The 17,065-nt window shown below is 48.8% G+C and overlaps 1 protein-coding gene across 17 annotated transcripts in view; it reads right to left on the reverse strand.

Annotated features, from left to right (window-relative positions):
- Nucleotides 1-17,065, reverse strand: part of KDM2B (lysine demethylase 2B) — a 165,418-nt gene that overhangs the window by 53,695 nt on the left and 94,658 nt on the right. The gene's annotated exons all lie outside the window — the stretch shown is intronic.

The raw sequence follows: 17,065 nt of genomic DNA on the forward strand, positions 1-17,065 counted from the left end.
TTTTTGAGACAGAGTCTTGCTCTGTCACCAAGCTGGAGTGCAGTGGCGCAATCTCAGCTCACTGCAACCTCCGCCTCCTGGGTTCAAGCAATTCTCCTGCCTCAGCCTCCTGAGTAGCTAGGATTACAGGCACGTGCCATCATGCCCGGCTAATTTTTTGTAATTTTAGTAGAGACAGGGTTTCACCATGTTGGTCAGGCTGGTCTCAAACTCCTGACCTCATGATCCACCCACCTCAGCCTCCCAAAGTGCTGGGATTACAGGATTGAGCCACTGCGACCATCTATATGTATTTGCTTTTAAGAGACAAAGTCTACTCTGTAACCCAGGCTGGAGTGCAGTGGCACACTCACAGCTGACTACACCCTCCAACTCCGGGGCTCAAGGGATCCTCCCTCCTTAGCCTCCCGAGTAGCTAGGACTACAGTTGCATGCCACCATGACCATATAATTTTTGTATATATTTTCTTCTCTCTTTTTTTTTTTTTTTTGTCGTTGTTGTTGTTGAAAGGAGTTTTACTCTTGTCACACTGGCTGGAGTGCAGCAGCACGATCTTGGCTCACTGCAACTTCTGCCTCCTGGCCTCGAGCGAATCTCCTGCCTCAGCCTCTGGGATTACAGGCGCCTGCCACCGCGCCCAGCTAATTTTTATATTTTTAGTAGAGATGAGGTTTCATCATGTTGGCCAGGCTGGTCTCAAACTCTTGACCTCAGGTGATCCACCCACCTCAACCTCCTAAAGTGCTGGGATTACAGGTGTGAGCCATCGGGCCTGGGTTTTTTTCTTACTTTTAAACTTTTTTTTAACATTAAAAAAATAATTTGTAGAAACAGAGTCTCACTATGTTGCCTAGGCTGGTCTCGAACTCCTGAGCTCAAGGGATCCTCCTGTCTCAGCCTCCCAAAGTGCTGGGATTACAGGTATGAGCCACCTAGACCAGCCTTCAGCTTTTTAATTTTTTTTTGTAGAAATGAGTTCTCTCCATGTTGCCCAGGTTTGTCAACAAGTGATCCTCCCGCCTTGGCCTCCCAAAGTGCTGGGATTACAGGAACGAGCCACTGAGTCCAGCTTCCAGTCCTTTCTTTCTCATTTTGGGTTCAGCAGGACATGTGCAGGTTTGTTATGGAGGTGAACTGTGCGAGGGCAGGTCTGGTGTACAGACCATTTCCCCACTCTGGTAGTAAGCACAGCAGCACCCAATAGGTTATGTTTTTCGATCCTCATCTGCCTTCCTCTCTCCACCCCCAGGTAAACCCCTATTCTTTCTACTGAGCTCAGCCTGTGTTTTCTTCTTTTTCTGGGGGATGGGGAGGGGAAGTTTCGTTTGTTTGTTTGTTTTGTTTTGAGATGGAGTTTCGCTCTTCTTGCCCAGGCTGCAATGCAATGGCATGATCTTGGTTCACCGCAGTGTCTGCCTCCTGGGCTCAAGGTATTCTCCTCCCTCAGCCTCCCAAGTAGCTGGGATTACAGGCATCCGCCACCATGCCCAACTAATTTGGTATTTTTAGTAGAGGCGGGGTTTCTCCATGTTGGTCAGACTGGTCTCAAACTCCCGACCTCAGGTGATCTGCTGGCCTTGGCCTCCTGCAGTGCTGGGATTACAGGCAGCCACCACGCAAGGCCCTGTTTTATTATTATTATTATGTTTTTTTGAACACAGGGTCTCACTCTGTCGCCCAGGCTGGAATGCAGTGGCACAATCTCAGTTTACTGCAATCTCCGCTGCCCAGGCTCAAGCAGTCTTCCCACCTAAGCCTCCTAAGCAGCTGGGACTACATGCCCAGCTAGTGTGTGTGTGTGTGTTTTGTACAGACAGGGTTTCGTCATGTTGCTTAGGCTGTTTTCAAACTCCTGGGCTCAACTGATCCTCCCACCTGGGCCTCCCAAAGTGCTGAGATTACAGGTCTGTCACAGCACTGGCCTTAGGCTGTGATCTTAACTCTCAGAGGTAAAGGGATTTCCCAATTCTTTCATCTTTAAAATGGAAGTAGTGAACTCATACACCACAAGGAGGCGCTGTAAATAACTTGGTAAACAGTGGAATGCCGTGCCTTTTTTTTTTTTGAGATGGAGTCTCGCTCTGTCATCAAGCTGGAGTGCAGTGGCCTGATCTCGGCTCACAGCAACCTCCGCCTCCCAGGTTCAAGCAATTCCCCTACCTCAGCCTCCCGAGTTGCTGGGACTACAGGCATGCACTACCACACCCAGCTAATTTTTGTATTTTTAGTAGAGACAGGGTTTCACCACGTTGGCCAAGATGGTCTGGCTCTCTTGACCTCATGATCTGCCCGCCTCAGCCTCTCAAAGTGCTAGGATTACAGATGTGAGCCACTGCACCTGGTCAGGTCTTTTTTTAAGAGATGGGGATTACGCATCTCTTTAAAAGAGTGGTTCACATCTGTCCCAGCTACTTGGAAGGCTGAAGTGGGAGGATCCCTTGAGCCCAGGAGTTCAAGTCTGCAGTGAGCTATGACTGCACCACTGCACTGAAGACAAACTGAGACTTCATTTCCTTCTCTCTCTTTCTCTCCCTCTTTTTTTTTGAGACAGAGTCTTGCTCTGTTGCCTGTTGCCTAGTGTGGAGGGCAATGGCATGATCTTGGCTCACTGCAACTTCCTCCTCCCTAGCTGAGCAATTCTCTTCTCTTAGCCTCCCAAGTAGCTGGAATTACAGTCGCATGCCACCACACCCAGCTAATTTTTATATTTGTAGTAGAGACAAGGTTTCACCATGTTGGCCCGGCTGGTCTCAAACTCCTGACTTCGTGATCCACCTGCCATGGCCTCCCAAAGTGCTGGGATTACAGGCATGAGCCACGGCACCTGGCTGGCCGCTGTCTTTTAAAGAGACAAGGTCTTCCTGTTCTCACCCTGCCTGGAGTGCAATGGTGTGATCTTAGCTTACTGTGGCCTCTAACTCCTGGGCTCAAGCAGTCCACCTGCCTCAGCCTCCCAAGTAGCTAGCACTTCAGGTGTTGGCCACCACACCTGGCTCCTGATAACATTATTGATACAGGAAAGAATGATCAACATACACTGAAACCATCCACAAATGGCCAGATAGGCAGGCAAGGAGGGGACCAAAGCACCACCACCCAGACTGGAGCAAGGAGAGAAGAATAACTGAATAACGGGGTATCAGACTGCCATTGCCTTACCAATGATTATATTTACTTTACTTTTCTTGTTTGTTTGTTTGTTTTGAGATAGAGTCTCACTCTGTTTCCCATTGCCCAGGCTGGAGTGCAATGGCGTGATCTCAGCTCACTGCAACCTCCTCCTCCAGGGTTCAAGCAATTTTCCTACCTCAGCCTCCCAAGTAGCTGGTATTAAAGGTGCCCGCCACCATGCCCAGCGAATGTTTTTATACTTTTAGTAGAGACAGGCCTCCCCCATGTTAGTGAGGCTGATCTGGAACTCCTGACCTCAGGTGATCTACCTGCCTCAAACCTCCCAAAGTGCTGGGATTACAGGTGTCAGCCACTGCGCCCAGCCAATTATATTTATTTTAATGTAATAAAACCTTTAAAACTTATATCCAATTTACAGAAGTTGCAAGAACTAAAGAACAAGCTAAATGACACCACAAGACACACTTGGACACATGCATACAGCGGGATGTTCTATGGGACATATGGCTCTTTGTTTTTTAGAAATCAAGTTCCTGAGAAAAGTCTGTATTAAAAGAGAGAATTAAGAACAGATTCAGGCCAGGAATGGTGGCTCATACCTGTAATCCCATCACTTTGGGAGGCCGAGTCAGGAGGATCACTTGAGCTCAGGAGTTCAAGACCAGCCTGAGCAACACAGTGAAACCCTGTCTCTACAAAACAAAACCACACACACCCACAACTTAGCCAGGTGTGGTGGTGCACGCCTGTAGATCCAGCTACTCAGGAGGTTGAGGTGAAGTGATCAAGGGCCCAGAAGACAGGGTTGTAGTGAGCCAATATCATGTTACTATACTCAAGCCTGGGTGACAGAGCAAGACTCTCTTCAAACCCCACCTCCCCCCACCCCACAAAAAAAGAAAAAAGCAGATACTCCTTCCAACTCCTTCCCATGCTGGCCTGACACCCAGCCACTGCCTGTCACCGTGTCTCATAAACACTAGCAGAGAAAAAAAAAAGAACCTAAATGACGAAAGAAAAAAATGCTTTTTATAAGTGAGAGTATTTTTATAAGTGAGAGTATTTCTTTTCTTTTTCTTTTTCTTTTTTTGAGATAGAGTCTCACTCTGTCACCCAGGCTGGAGTGCAGTGACACGATCTTGGCTGACTGCAACCTTCACCTCCCAGGTTCAAGAGATTCTCCTGCCTCAGCCTCAAGAGTAGCTGGGATTACAGATGCACCACCATACCCGGCTAATTTTTTTGTACTTTTAGTAGAGACGGGGTTTCACCATGTTGGTCAGGCTGGACTCGAACTCCTGACCTCAGGTGATCTGCCCACCTCAGTCTCCCAAAGGGATGGGATTATAGGCGTGAGCCACCATGCCCGGCTGATGAGAGTATTTCTGATTCTCTTCAATGTGCTTTCCTGTTTAATGTTTCTGTTCTTTGGCGGAGCAGGTCAATGATTTAGAGCACGTGCCTTTCACTCACACCTGCTTTCTTTTTGTGTAATTAAGACTCCCCCCTTCATCCTTCCCAACTAGGTAACATGAAGCAAAATAAGTGATGAAAATATTTCACCTGTCTTTCTTTACCCAATCTAGTGCCTTTTTCAGGTCTGTCACCTAAATTTGAGGGACAGATTATCTGACATTGTTTGGTCGAAAGAAATCCATCCATCTTCCTAACAAGCCAAATTCAAGAAAGAATTCAAGTAAATGACAACTTATTGCCAGTGTCAATGATCAAATGTCCTCCTTTAATGTGGAAAATATACAAAGTCTAAAGGATAAGCCATTGTTCAAAAAAAAAAAAAAAAAAAACATGGTAATTGCAAGCAATCAGTTATAGCACCTGTCTGGCTTTCTAAATACTCCAAAGGCCGGAGCCCTCAAGATCTCAATTGCTTTCCAATAACTGATCTTAGGTTTTATTATTATTATTGTTATTGTTATTATTATTTTGAGACAGAGTTTTGCTCTTGTTGCCCAGGCTGGAGTGCAATGGTGCGATCTCGGCTCACCACAACCTCTGCCTCCTGGATTCAAGCAATTCTACTACCTCAGCCTCCCGAGTAGCTGGGATTAGAGGTGCCCGTCACCACATCTGGCTAATTTTGTATTTTTAGTAAAGATAGGGTTTCATCATGCAGCCAGGCTGGTCTCAAACTCGTGACCTCAGGTGATCCACCTGCCTCAGCCTCCCAAAGTGCAGAGATTACAGACTTGAGCCACCACGCCCAGCCTATCTTAGGCATTATTAATGCAGTCAGCTGAGCAAGTTATCAGACCAAAAAAGAAATCCTTGTCCACTGACTTTAATTGCAGGTTATGTCAGCTGAACATAGTCTTGAAGAAGATCCAATAAAGTGGTTCTAAAACAGTAAGTGCTGAAAAATTCCAGGTGAGGTAAGATCTTTCTAAGTCTCATGGGACAAAAGGGGATGCCCAGAGGGGCAAAAGGCACTAGGGGATACCAAGGAAGTCTTCTTAGTACTCTTCTTCTTCTTCTTTTTTTTTTTTTTTTGAGATGGAGTCTCACTCTATTGCCCAGGCTAGAGTGCAGCGGTGCAATCTCAGCTCACTGCAACCTCTGCCTCCTGGGTTCAAGCAATTCTCCTGCCTCAGCCTCCCGAGTAGCTGGGATTACAGGCACGTGCCACCATGCCCAGCTAATATTTTGCATTTTTAGTAGAGATGGGGTTTCACTGTGTTAGCCAGGATGGTCTTGATCTCCTGACCTCTTGATCCACCCACCTCAGCCTCCCAGAATGCTGGGATTACAGGCATGAGCCACTGTGCCCGGCCTTCTTAGTACTGTTCTAATGAGCGTTCGTTTAACAGCTGCAGGGACTGAGACACAGAAGTTACATAAGGAGCAAGTGAAGAGGACTCAGAAGCATTTGGACTGCAGGTGAAAGACAACAAAGACATGAAACTAACTGAACACTATCTCATCTTTCAGAATCTTGCTATTGACTTCATTCATTCAACAAGTATTTCCTGGGCCCTTGCGATCTGGGAGCAGTCTTGCACTGACAGGGTACAAACATGGATAAGGAAAATGTTCCTGGGCCGGGCGTGACGGCTCACACCTGTAATCCCAGCACTTTGGGAGGCCAAGGATCACATAAGGTCAGGAGTTCAAGACCAGCCTGGCCAACGTGGCAAAACCCCATTTCTACTAAAAATAGAAAAATTAGCCAGGCGTGGTGGTGTGTGCCTGTTATCCCAGCTACCTGGGAGGCTGAGGCAGGAGAAACACTTGAACCCAGGAGGTGGAGGTTGAAGTGAGCCAGGATCACACCACTGTACTCCAGCCTGGGCAACAGAGTGAGACTCCATCTCAAAAAAAATAATAATAAAAAAACATTATTAAGACAAGCTCCAGTCTCAAGACGCTAGTGGAGGCTTCATTCAGGTATGTCCAGTCAACCAAAATGCAGAGCAGGCCGGCGTTAGGCCCCGGGGCCAGGTGCGGTGGCTCATGCCTATAATCCCAGCACCTTGGGAGGCTGAAGCAGGTGGATCTCTTTAGCCCAGGAGATTGAGACCAGCCAGGGCAGCGTGGCATGACCCCATTTCTACAAAAAAATACAAAAAGTTAGCTGGGCGTGGTAGTGTGTATCTGTAGTCCCGGCTACCAGGGAGGTTGACGTGTAAGGATTGCGTGAGTCCAGGAGGCGGAGGCTGCAGTGAGCCGAGATTGGGCCACTGCATTCCAGCCTGGGTAACAGAGTGAGACCCTGTCTTAGAAAAAAGTAAAATCTGTAGGGACATGGATGAACCTGGAAACCATCATTCTCAGCAAACTGACACAAGAACAGAAAATCAAACACCACATGTTCTCACTCATAGGCTGGTGTTGAACAAAGAGAACACATGGAGACAGGGAAGAGAACACATGGACACAGGGAGGGGAGCATCACACACTGGGGTCTGTCGGGGGGAAATAGGGGAGGGACACCCAGGGGTGGGGAGTTGGGGAGAGATAGCATGGGGAGAAATGCCAGATATAGGTGAAGGGGAGGAAGGCAGCAAATCACGCTGCCATGTGTGTACCTATGCAACAAATCTTGCATGTTCTTCACATGTACCCTAAAACCTAAAATGCAATTAAAAAAAAGAGAAAAACAAAAACAACAAAACCAAACAACAACAACACACACACAAACACAAATTGCAGAGTAGAATGCAGAAGTGCAGTGGGAAGAAAACTGTGGAAGCACATCAGCCAGGACCTTGGCAGGAATCGCATGGCACCATGGCCCCCTCACCCCGGGGCATAAAGGGGAGCTCAGCAGCTTGATTGACAGAGCGTAAACAGGACTCAGGGAAACCAGCAAGGCCTCCATGCAGCCAAGCCCAGGGACAGCAAGGCGCTGTTTCCTCCCCTCGGCCAGTGGGCACAGAGAGGGAACAGTGACCAGAAACAGAGAAAAGCTGGAGAGGTGGGGTCTGCAATAGATGGAAGCAGCCAACCTGCAATGATCCCACAGGCAGGAAGCTGGAGAAATGAACACCCCGCCTCCCTCTCCTCCCACCTTCCCATCTCCTGCAGGTGCTTCCCACGGGCTGAGCCCACCCAGAGGCCACAGAGACAAGGAAGCCCCTTCAGCAGTCCACAAGGAGGGTGAAGCCACTGGAGAGGGGCTGAGGGGCACCTGGAAAACGCCAGCTCAGGAGGCTCCCAGACAAGGAGGGAATGGGATTGGTCCTGGCACGGAGAGGATTTCTAATGGGAGAAATGGGGAAAAGGACACTCCGAGAAGGGAAGAGTGTAAGCAGAGACAGACGCGGGCCGGTGCAAGGACACCATGGAGGAATTTGGTTCCCTGCAATGAAAGGAAGATGAGAGGGAGTCGGGAGAGTCTGTGGCACAGCTATAGACGGCAACCCGGGCACTTAAGCCAGGCTGAGGAGCTGGGAGAAGCTTTTAAAGAAGATGGAGGCTGGGCTTGATGGCTCAAGCCCATAATCCCAGCACTTTGGGAGGTCATGATGGGAGGATCATCACTTGGGCCCAGGAGGTAAACACCAATCAGGGCAACACAGTGAGACCCCATCTCTACAAAAAATACAAAAATTAGGATTTCTGTTTGGGGCGATGAAAAAGTCCTGGAGATGGATGTGGTGAGGGTTTGCACAATGTGTTGAATAATAAGCCGCTGAACTATACACTTAAAAATAGTTGAAATGGCAACTGTTATACAACATATATTTTACCATAATTAATGAACAAAAATCACAGACCAGGTGCGGTAGCTCATGCCTGCAATCCCAACACTACCAAGGCAGGCAGATCACATAAGGTCAGGAGTTTGAGACCAGCCTGGCCAACACGGCAAAACCCTGTCTCTACTAAAAATATAAAAAGTAGCCAGAGTGTGGTGGCAAGGGTCTGTAATACCAGCTACTCAGGAGGCTAAGGCAGGAGAATTACTTGAGCCCAGGAAATGGAGATTGCAGTGAACCAAGATTGTGCCACTGCACTCCAGCCTGGGTGGCACAGTGAGACTGCATCAGATAATAATCATCATAAAAATCACAAACCCAAGCATGGTGGTGCACACCTGTAGTCCCAGCTACTCGGGAGGCTGGGGTAGAATGATCTCTTAAGCTCGGCAGTGTGAGGCTACAGTGCGCTATGATGGAGCCACTGCACTCCAGCATGGGCAACATAGTGACACTCGCCAATGAAAAATAAACAAGGCCGGGCTCGGTGGCTCAAGCCTGTAATCCCAGCACTTTGGGAGGCTGAGGTGGATAAATTACAAGGTCAGGAGTTCAAGACCAGCCTGGCCAACTTGGTGAAACCCCGTCTCTACTAAAAATAAAAAAATTAGCCAGGCATGGTGGCGGGCGCCAGTAATCCCAGCTATTCAGGAGGCGGAGGCAGGAGAATCACTTGAACCCGGGAGGCAGAGGCTGCAGTGAGCAGAGATTGTGCCATTGCACTCCAGCCTGGGAAACAGAGTGAGACTCTGTCTTAAAAAATAAAAATAAATAAAAATTAGCTGGGTGTGGTGGTGCACGCCTGTGTTCCCCGCTACTCAGAAGGCTGAGGTGGGAGGATCGCTTGAGGCTGGTAGGCGGAGGCTGCAGTGAGCTGTGATTGTGCCACTTGTACTCCAGCCTGGGCAACAGGGCAAGACCTCGTGTCAAACAAAAAGGAAAGAAAAGAACGAACGAAAGAACAAACTGGGGCATCCCTTTGTCACCTATATTTTTCTCAAAAGGATTTTTTCTGCTGTTGATGTTATATACATTATTTAGAAGCAGCAGCACTTTCTCCGTGGGCATCCATTGGGCGGAGGTTTTTGTTGACCTCCCAAGCATTTGCCAAACTCCAGACTCCATGAATCACCCAGATGTCATGAGGAATGCGCTTGGGATTCCAGATCAGAGGCCCAGGTTTCCTTTCGCATGGTTCCCCTCACTGCACCCTCCAAGGGTCAGCTTGCTTCTCCTGCCTTTCTTTGCTCTCCTGGGATCTACATCCCGGCCCTACAGCTTCCATCGCCGCCCCCTCCCAGCATGGTGAGCTGCGCACTTCCCCTTGGGGAGGCTGCTCGTCCACAAGGTTTTCACCAGGCCTGTCCTGCTCTCGGCGCCGGACATCTGACACCCGTGGCCTTTGACACCCTCTCCTCCTACCTTGACCCAGTGGAGAAGCCTGTGGCCTCAAATCCCCAGAGGCACATTCTCAGGCAACCATCACCCCCTCGCAAAGAGCCTCCTTCACAGGACGCTGGGAGAGGGAGGGTGTTATGGCCCCAGTGTAGTTGAGGAAGCCCAGAGCTTTATCAAGGAGGAGAAAGGGATAAAGAAGAGGCAGCTTCCTCTTTTTTTTTTTTTTTTTTTGGAAACAGAGTCTCACACTGTCACCGGGCTGGAGTGCAGTGGCACAATCTCGGCTCACTGCAACCTCCACCTCCCGGGTTCAAGAGATTCTCCTGCCTTGGCCTCCTGAGTAGCTGGGATTACAGATGCCCACCACCACACTTAGCTAACTTTTTGTATTTTTAGTAGAGATTTTTTTGTATTTTTAGCGGAAATTTTTAGTTTCATCATGTTGGCCAGGCTGGTCTTGAACTCCTGACCTCATGATTCACCCACCTCAGCCTCCCAAAGTGCTGGGATTACAGGTGTGAGCCACCGTGCCAGGCCTTTTTTTTTTTTCCTTTTTGAGACGGAGTCTTGCTTTGTTGCCCAGGCTGGAGTGCAGTGGCGTGATCTCAGCTCACTGCAATCTCCACCTCCTGGGTTCCAATGATTGTCCTCCCTCAGCCTCCTGAGTAGCTGGGATTACAGGCATGTGCCACCATGCCCAGCTAATTTTTTGTATTTTCAGTAGAGACGGGGTTTCACCATGTTGGTCAAGCTAGTCTTGAACTCCTGACCTCAACTAATCTGCCTGCCTCACCCTCCCAAAGTGCTGGGATTACAGGCGTTAGCCATCATGCCTAGCCAAAGCAGCTTCTTAAACCAGTCCCCACCCCCAAATCCCCAAGAAATGCCTGCCCAATTCAGCATAGCCACAGGTATTGCAAGGAAATTAAGTCATTCGGGTCCTTGCTTGAGATTATGTTTTGCACAAGCAAATAATAATTTTGGGATGGAAAACACCTCTAAACCATTCAGCCCCCTCCCCTGCTCCCTGCTCCGCTTCTTGTGTCCTCAATTTCTATCAAGAATATCAAAAGCCTTCTGGGAGGGCAGATTCAGGGTTACTTTTAAACCATAATTATGAAAAACTGGAATAGCAACCATTGCAGAGAATGACCTGGGAAACTTTTATTTATTCATATATATTTTGGGTTTTTTCTTTTTTGCCAAGATGGAGTCTTGCTCTGTTGCCCAGGCTGGACTGCATGATGCAATCTTGGCTCACTGCAGCCCTCACCTTCCCAGGTTCAAGCAATTCTCCTGCCTCAGCCTCCCGAGTAGCTGGGATACAGGCACATGCCACCATACCGGGCTTTTTTTTTTTTTTTTCTTTGTATTTTTAGTAGAGATGGGGTTTCACCATGTTGGCCAGGCTGATCTTGAACTCCTGATCTCAAGTAATCTACCTGCCTCGGCCTCTCAAAGTGCTGGGATTACAGGCGTGAGCCACCCTGCCCAGCCTGGTTTTTCTTTCTTTCTTTCTTTCTTCTTTTTTTTTTTTTGAGACAGGATCACATTCTGTCACCCAGGCTGGAGTGCAGTGGAGTGATCATAGCTCACTGCAGCCTCCAACTCCTGGAGTGGTCCTCCAGCTTGGGCCTCTCAAAGTGCTAAGATTTCAGGCTTAAGCCACCGAACCCGCCCCGAGAAGCTTTTATTTTTTATGAAACCAAGACTCACTCTGTCACCCAGGCTGGAGTATAGTGGTTCAATCTCAACTCACTGTACCCTCCCCCTCCCAGGTTCAAGCAATTCTCCTGCCTCAGCCTCCCAAGTAGCTGGGACTACAGGCACCTGCCACTACACCTGTGCTTTTGTATTTTCAGTAGAGATGGGGTTTCACCATGTTGGTGGGGCTGGTCTTGAACTCCCCGCCTCAAGTGATCCACCCGTTTCAGCCTCCCAGAGTGCTGGAAGTACAGCGTGAGCCACCTCATGCCCAGCCCTGGGCAGCTTTCTCAAAGTGCAGATCCCCAGGCCCGCCCCAAGCCTATTGAATGGCTCCGTCAGGGGCAAGGGACAGGAAGCTGGATTTTTTTCACAAGTCGCCCAGGTGAAACTGATGCCACCAGCCCGGGGACTGGTCCTCATTACAGCACATGGCCTTTCTGGGAAATTAGGGGAGCCTGAGTGTGTAGCAATACAGGATGGCGGTTATTGCCACCCTCCTCTGCCTCTACTGTATGGCAACAAGCTCACGACTGCCGGCTGGCAGGACTGAGGATGGGGCAGGACCCACCAGAAGCGGCCGGGGTGTCTCTCACTGAACCACGTGCCTCTCCTTCAGCGAAACGCTGTGCGTCACTCCCGAGGGACCCCAGACGAAGCATGCCGGGATTGAACGGACCAACTTCAGAGGAAAGGGGAGAGAGACAAAGCAGAAGCCAAGGGCGCAAGGCATCGGGGCTGCTTCCTCCTGCGGTTCCCGCGTGGCCCCAAAATGTCCCGATAAGGAAGCTGATCCACCAGCTACTCACGAAGGCTGTCCCCATGCCCCCATCAGGGTGCTTGCCTGCCACACCCCAGCCTCTCTGCTCTCATATGCCGGAAAAATTGCCAATAATGGAAATCCAAGTGGCAGCCTGGTTTGGCCACTAGAGACAATGGATGCAGAAGCTGACAGCGTGCACAGGCTGGCCTGCTAGCCGGGGGCAGCCGTGGCTGGGTCCCCTGTCCTCCCTCAGCTTCCTCCCTTTGGGAATAAGCCAGCAAGACAGCCAGTAGCCGTGTCTGGCAGCTGAGCCAGAGGTCAGCTCACTAATAAGGCCGAGGTCAGAGGCCGGGCCTCAAATAAGCTCCGCTCCCTCACCCAGCCTCTAGGGTCACAGACAGGCCCCACCATCCTGCCTGCTGGTCATGAAAGGAAGTGGCCAGAGTGTAGACAGATCAAAACAAATCCAACACCACTCGTGGAACAGCCAATCGGGTGGATGGTGATGGATGGCAGCTCAGTAGCATCTTGGATTTGAAGGACACCGCATCAGAAATGACCTCACAGCACCTAATCAGTTCCAGGAAAGAGCTTTATTCTCCTGGAGGCAAGGTGGGAGATCAAAGCATTTCTTGCCAATCATCACTTAGCATTAATTACTTGTTAGGTAACCCAACCCAGATCAAATACCTCGCAACCTGAGGGCCTCATTGAGCACCCTTGATCTTTCACCCCAACCTGCATCCAACGGGAGGAAGCTGCAAACCTGGGAACCCAGAGACCTCGGGCGGCCCAGGCAGTCAGTCGTTTAGTTACTTCTTTCTTTCCTGTTCACTTTTTAACCCCACCAGCCAGGAAACGCATAAACATAGCAGTGGCCTCCCTCCTCCCTCGCTCAGCCACATGTCACTGGTTCCTCACCGTGCAATGACAGAAACCTGCACATCTGGGGTCCAACGCCTTCCTTCTCCTAAGGAAGTGGCCTGGGAGGCACTGGTGCCCCTCTCCGAGCTCCGGGCTTCCTCAACTGCACTGGGGCCATAACACCCTCCATCTCCCAGCCTCGTGCGAAGGATAAAGTGAAATCGACAGACTGCATCTGGAAGCTGCCGTGTGTACTGAGGAGTGCCCAGAACTTTCAGCTGGGGTGGCAGTCACTGATTTTCAGAGCTCGGTGGTTGGCCCAGGGTATTCATTCTTCTGCTTTATATTTATACCTTTTTATGGCTCTGAAGTTATTTACTTCCTCATTTTTAAAAGATGTATTTATGGCCGGGGGCGTCAGTGGCTCATGCCTGTAATCCCAGCACTTTGGGAGGCTGGGGTGGGTGGATGACCTGAGGTCGGGAGTTTGAGACCAGCCTGGCCAAAATAGTGAAACCCCGTCTCTACTAAAAATACAAAAAATTTGCAAGGCATGGTGGTGGGTGCCTGTAACCCCAGCTACTCAAGAGGCTGAGGCAGGAGAATTGCTTGAACCCGGGAGGCGGAGGTTGCAGTGAGCCAAGATTGCACCACTGTACTGCAGCCTGGGCAACAAAAGCAAAACTCAGTCTCAAATATATTTATTTATTTACTTATTTACAGGGTCTTGCTCTGTTGCCCAGGCTAGAGTGCAGTGGCGTGATTTCAGCCACCTCTGCCTTCCAGGTCCAAGCAATTCTCCTGCCTCAGCCTCCCTAATAGCTAGAATCACAGGCATGTGCTACCATACCCAGCTCTTTTTTTTTTTTTTTTTTTTTTTTGTATTTTTTTGGTAGAGACAGGGTTTCACCATGTTGCCCAGTCTGGTCTCAAACTCCTGGGCTCCCAAAGTACTGGGATTACAGGTATGAGCTCACTGCAGTCTTCACCTCCCAGATTCAAGTGATCCTCCTGCATCAGCCTCCCTAGGAGCTGAGACTATAGGCACGTGCCACTACACCCAGTTGGAATAATTTATAATAAATGTTATGGGATAAACTGTGTCCCTGCCTCCCCCCTGAAATTCATAGGCTGAAGTGCTAACCCTCAGTTCCTCATGATGTGATATTTGCAAACAGGACTATTAAAGCCTCAGTTAGAAACGGGTGGTTAGGCCAGGCCCTGATCCAGTCGATTGGTGACCTTACAAGGAGAGATTAGGACACAGGTAGGTACAGAGGGAAGACCATGTGACAACAGAGAAAAGACGGTCAAAGAGAGGCCATGGGAGAAATCAGCCCTGCTGACCCCTTCGCCTTGGACTTCTGGCCTCCAAAACAGTGAGGAAATCAATTTGTGGTGTTAGCCTGGGCCACACAGTGACACTCCATCTCTACAAAAAATTTTAAAGATTAGCTGAGCATGGTGGTGCACACCTGGAGTCCCCACTACTGTGGAGGCTGAGGCCAGAGGCCCACTTAAGTCCTGGAGTTCAAGGCTGCAGTGAGCCATGATCACACCACTGCACTCCAGCCTGGATAAGAGAGCAAAATTCAAAAAAAAAAAAAAAAAATTAGCTGGGCATGGTGACGTGCACCTGTAATCCTAGCTACACGGGAGGCTGAGGCAGGAGAACCACTTGAACGGGGGAGGCGGAGGTTGCAGTGAGCCGAGATCATGCCACTGCACTCCAGCCTGGGCGACAGAGCGAGACTCCATCTCAAAAATAATAATAATAATAATAAATAAATAAAAATACATTTCTGGTATTTGAGCCACCGAATCTATGGTACTTTGCCATGACAATTCTAGCAAACAAATACGATAAACTTCAAACACATGTCAGAAAACAAACCAAATTTTAAAAAAGACTGCTCTGGCACGCCTATAAGTGCTGGCAAGGGTATGAAGAAACTGGAATGCTCCTGTATTTCTGCAGGGAGTGTAAATGATGCAGCCACTGTGGGAAATAACTTGGCAGTTCCTCAGAAAGTTACACACAATTCCCGTAGGACCCAGCAACCTCACTCCCAGGTATACGCTCAAGAAGAATTAAAACATATGTTCACATGAAAACCTGTACGTGAAGGTTCACAGCAGCACTGCTCACAATAAGCCAGACGGTAGAATTAACCCAAATGTCCATCAACAGACGGATGCATGGACAAAACGTGGTGATGGGGTGTGGTGACTCACGCCTGAGATCCCAACACTTTGGAAGGCCGAGGCTGGAGCGTGGCTTGACCTCAGGAGTTCCAGATTCGCCTGGACAATATAGTGAGACCTCATCTCTATGTTAAAAATTATTTTTTAACCCTACGCCTTTGAGTTGGGAGCCAGAATGTTACATATTTTTTAAGCTTTTTAAAAATGTGGTGTATCCATACAATGGGATATTACCTACAAAAAAGAATGAAGGACTGACCCCTGCTATAACCTGGATGAACCCTGAAAACAGTGCTGGCCAGACATGGTGGCTCACGCCTGTAATCCCAGCAATTTAGGGATTACACCAGGCCGCTAAGGCAGGCGGATCACTCAAGCCCAGTAGTTCAAGACCAGGCTGGGCAACATAGGACGACTCCACCTCTAGGAAAAAATTTAAAAATTTGATGGGCACAGTGGCATGCACCTGTGGCCCCTGCTACCTGGGAGGCTGAGGTGGGAGGATCACCTGAGTCCAGGGAAGTCGAGGCTGCAGTGAGCCATGATCACGTGCCACTGCACTCTAGCCTGGGTGACAGAGAGACCTTGTCTCAAAAATAAACAAACAAAAAAGGAAACATGATGCTGAGTAAAAGAAGACAGACATAAAAGGCCACATATCGTATGACTCCATTTATATGAAATGTCCATGAGACACAAATCCATGAAGACAGAAAGTAGATTAGGAGGCCAGGCAGGGTGGCTCACGCCTGTAATCACAACACTTTGGGAGGCCAAGGCAGGTGGATCACTGAGCCCAGGAGTTTGAGACCAGCCTGGCCAACATGGCAAAACCCTGCCTCTACATAAATACCACCAAAAAAAAAAAAAAAAAAGACAAAAAAAAAACTAGCCAGGCAGGGTGACGTGCACCTGTGATCCCAGCTACTCAGGAGGCTGAGGATGGAGAACTGCTTGAACCCAGGAGATGGAGGTTGCAGTGAGCAAAGATCGAGCCATTGCACTCCAGCCTGGACAATAGAGCGAGACCTTGTCTCAAAAAAAATAAAGTAGATTAGGAGTTGCCAGGGGCTGGGAAGAGGGAGAGGAAATTAGTGGAGCAGGAACTGTGGATGAGGTTTCTTTGAGAGACACAAAGATAGTCTAAAATTAGAGACTATGGTGATGGTTGCACAACTCTTTTTAATGTATGAAAAAACAGTGTACATTTTATATTATATCCATTTTACTACACCTTGGAGCATAAAAAAAAAAAAAAAAAAAAAAGACTAATAACCCGCAAGTGTTGTTAAACATTGCCTGTTATGACTTCTCCCTCCCGCCAGCCTCTCCTACACAGCACCGGCCTACCAACTGTCTTCCACGAGTGTGGATGATACCAAACATGCTGACCCATGCACACCAGCGTCTACAAACACTCCCTGCAGGATTCTTAAATAAGGTTTACTCCCCACAGAACCCATCTTCCTGCTTCTAAGCCTTGGGAAGGAAGGAAGCAGAGATTTGCATTATTTTTTTTTAAGTGCCTATACATGGGGCATGATGGCTCGTGCCTATAACCTCAGCACTCCAAGAAACCAAGGAAGGGAGAATGGCTTCAGCCCAGGAGTTTGAGTCCCAGCATGGGCAACAGAGCCAGACCGCACCACTATCAAAACCATACATATGTTAACTACAAAAGTGAATGAAGGATTGACCCCTGCTATAACCTGGATGAACCCTGAAAACACAGTCTGGCTGGGCACTGTCTTAAATATATATATTTATTTATTTTTATTTTTA

The sequence above is a fragment of the Sapajus apella genome, unplaced genomic scaffold (genome assembly GCF_009761245.1).
Source record: "Sapajus apella isolate SASKATOON/1434 unplaced genomic scaffold, GSC_monkey_1.0 scaffold2, whole genome shotgun sequence".
NCBI classification, from domain to species: domain Eukaryota; kingdom Metazoa; phylum Chordata; class Mammalia; order Primates; family Cebidae; genus Sapajus; species Sapajus apella.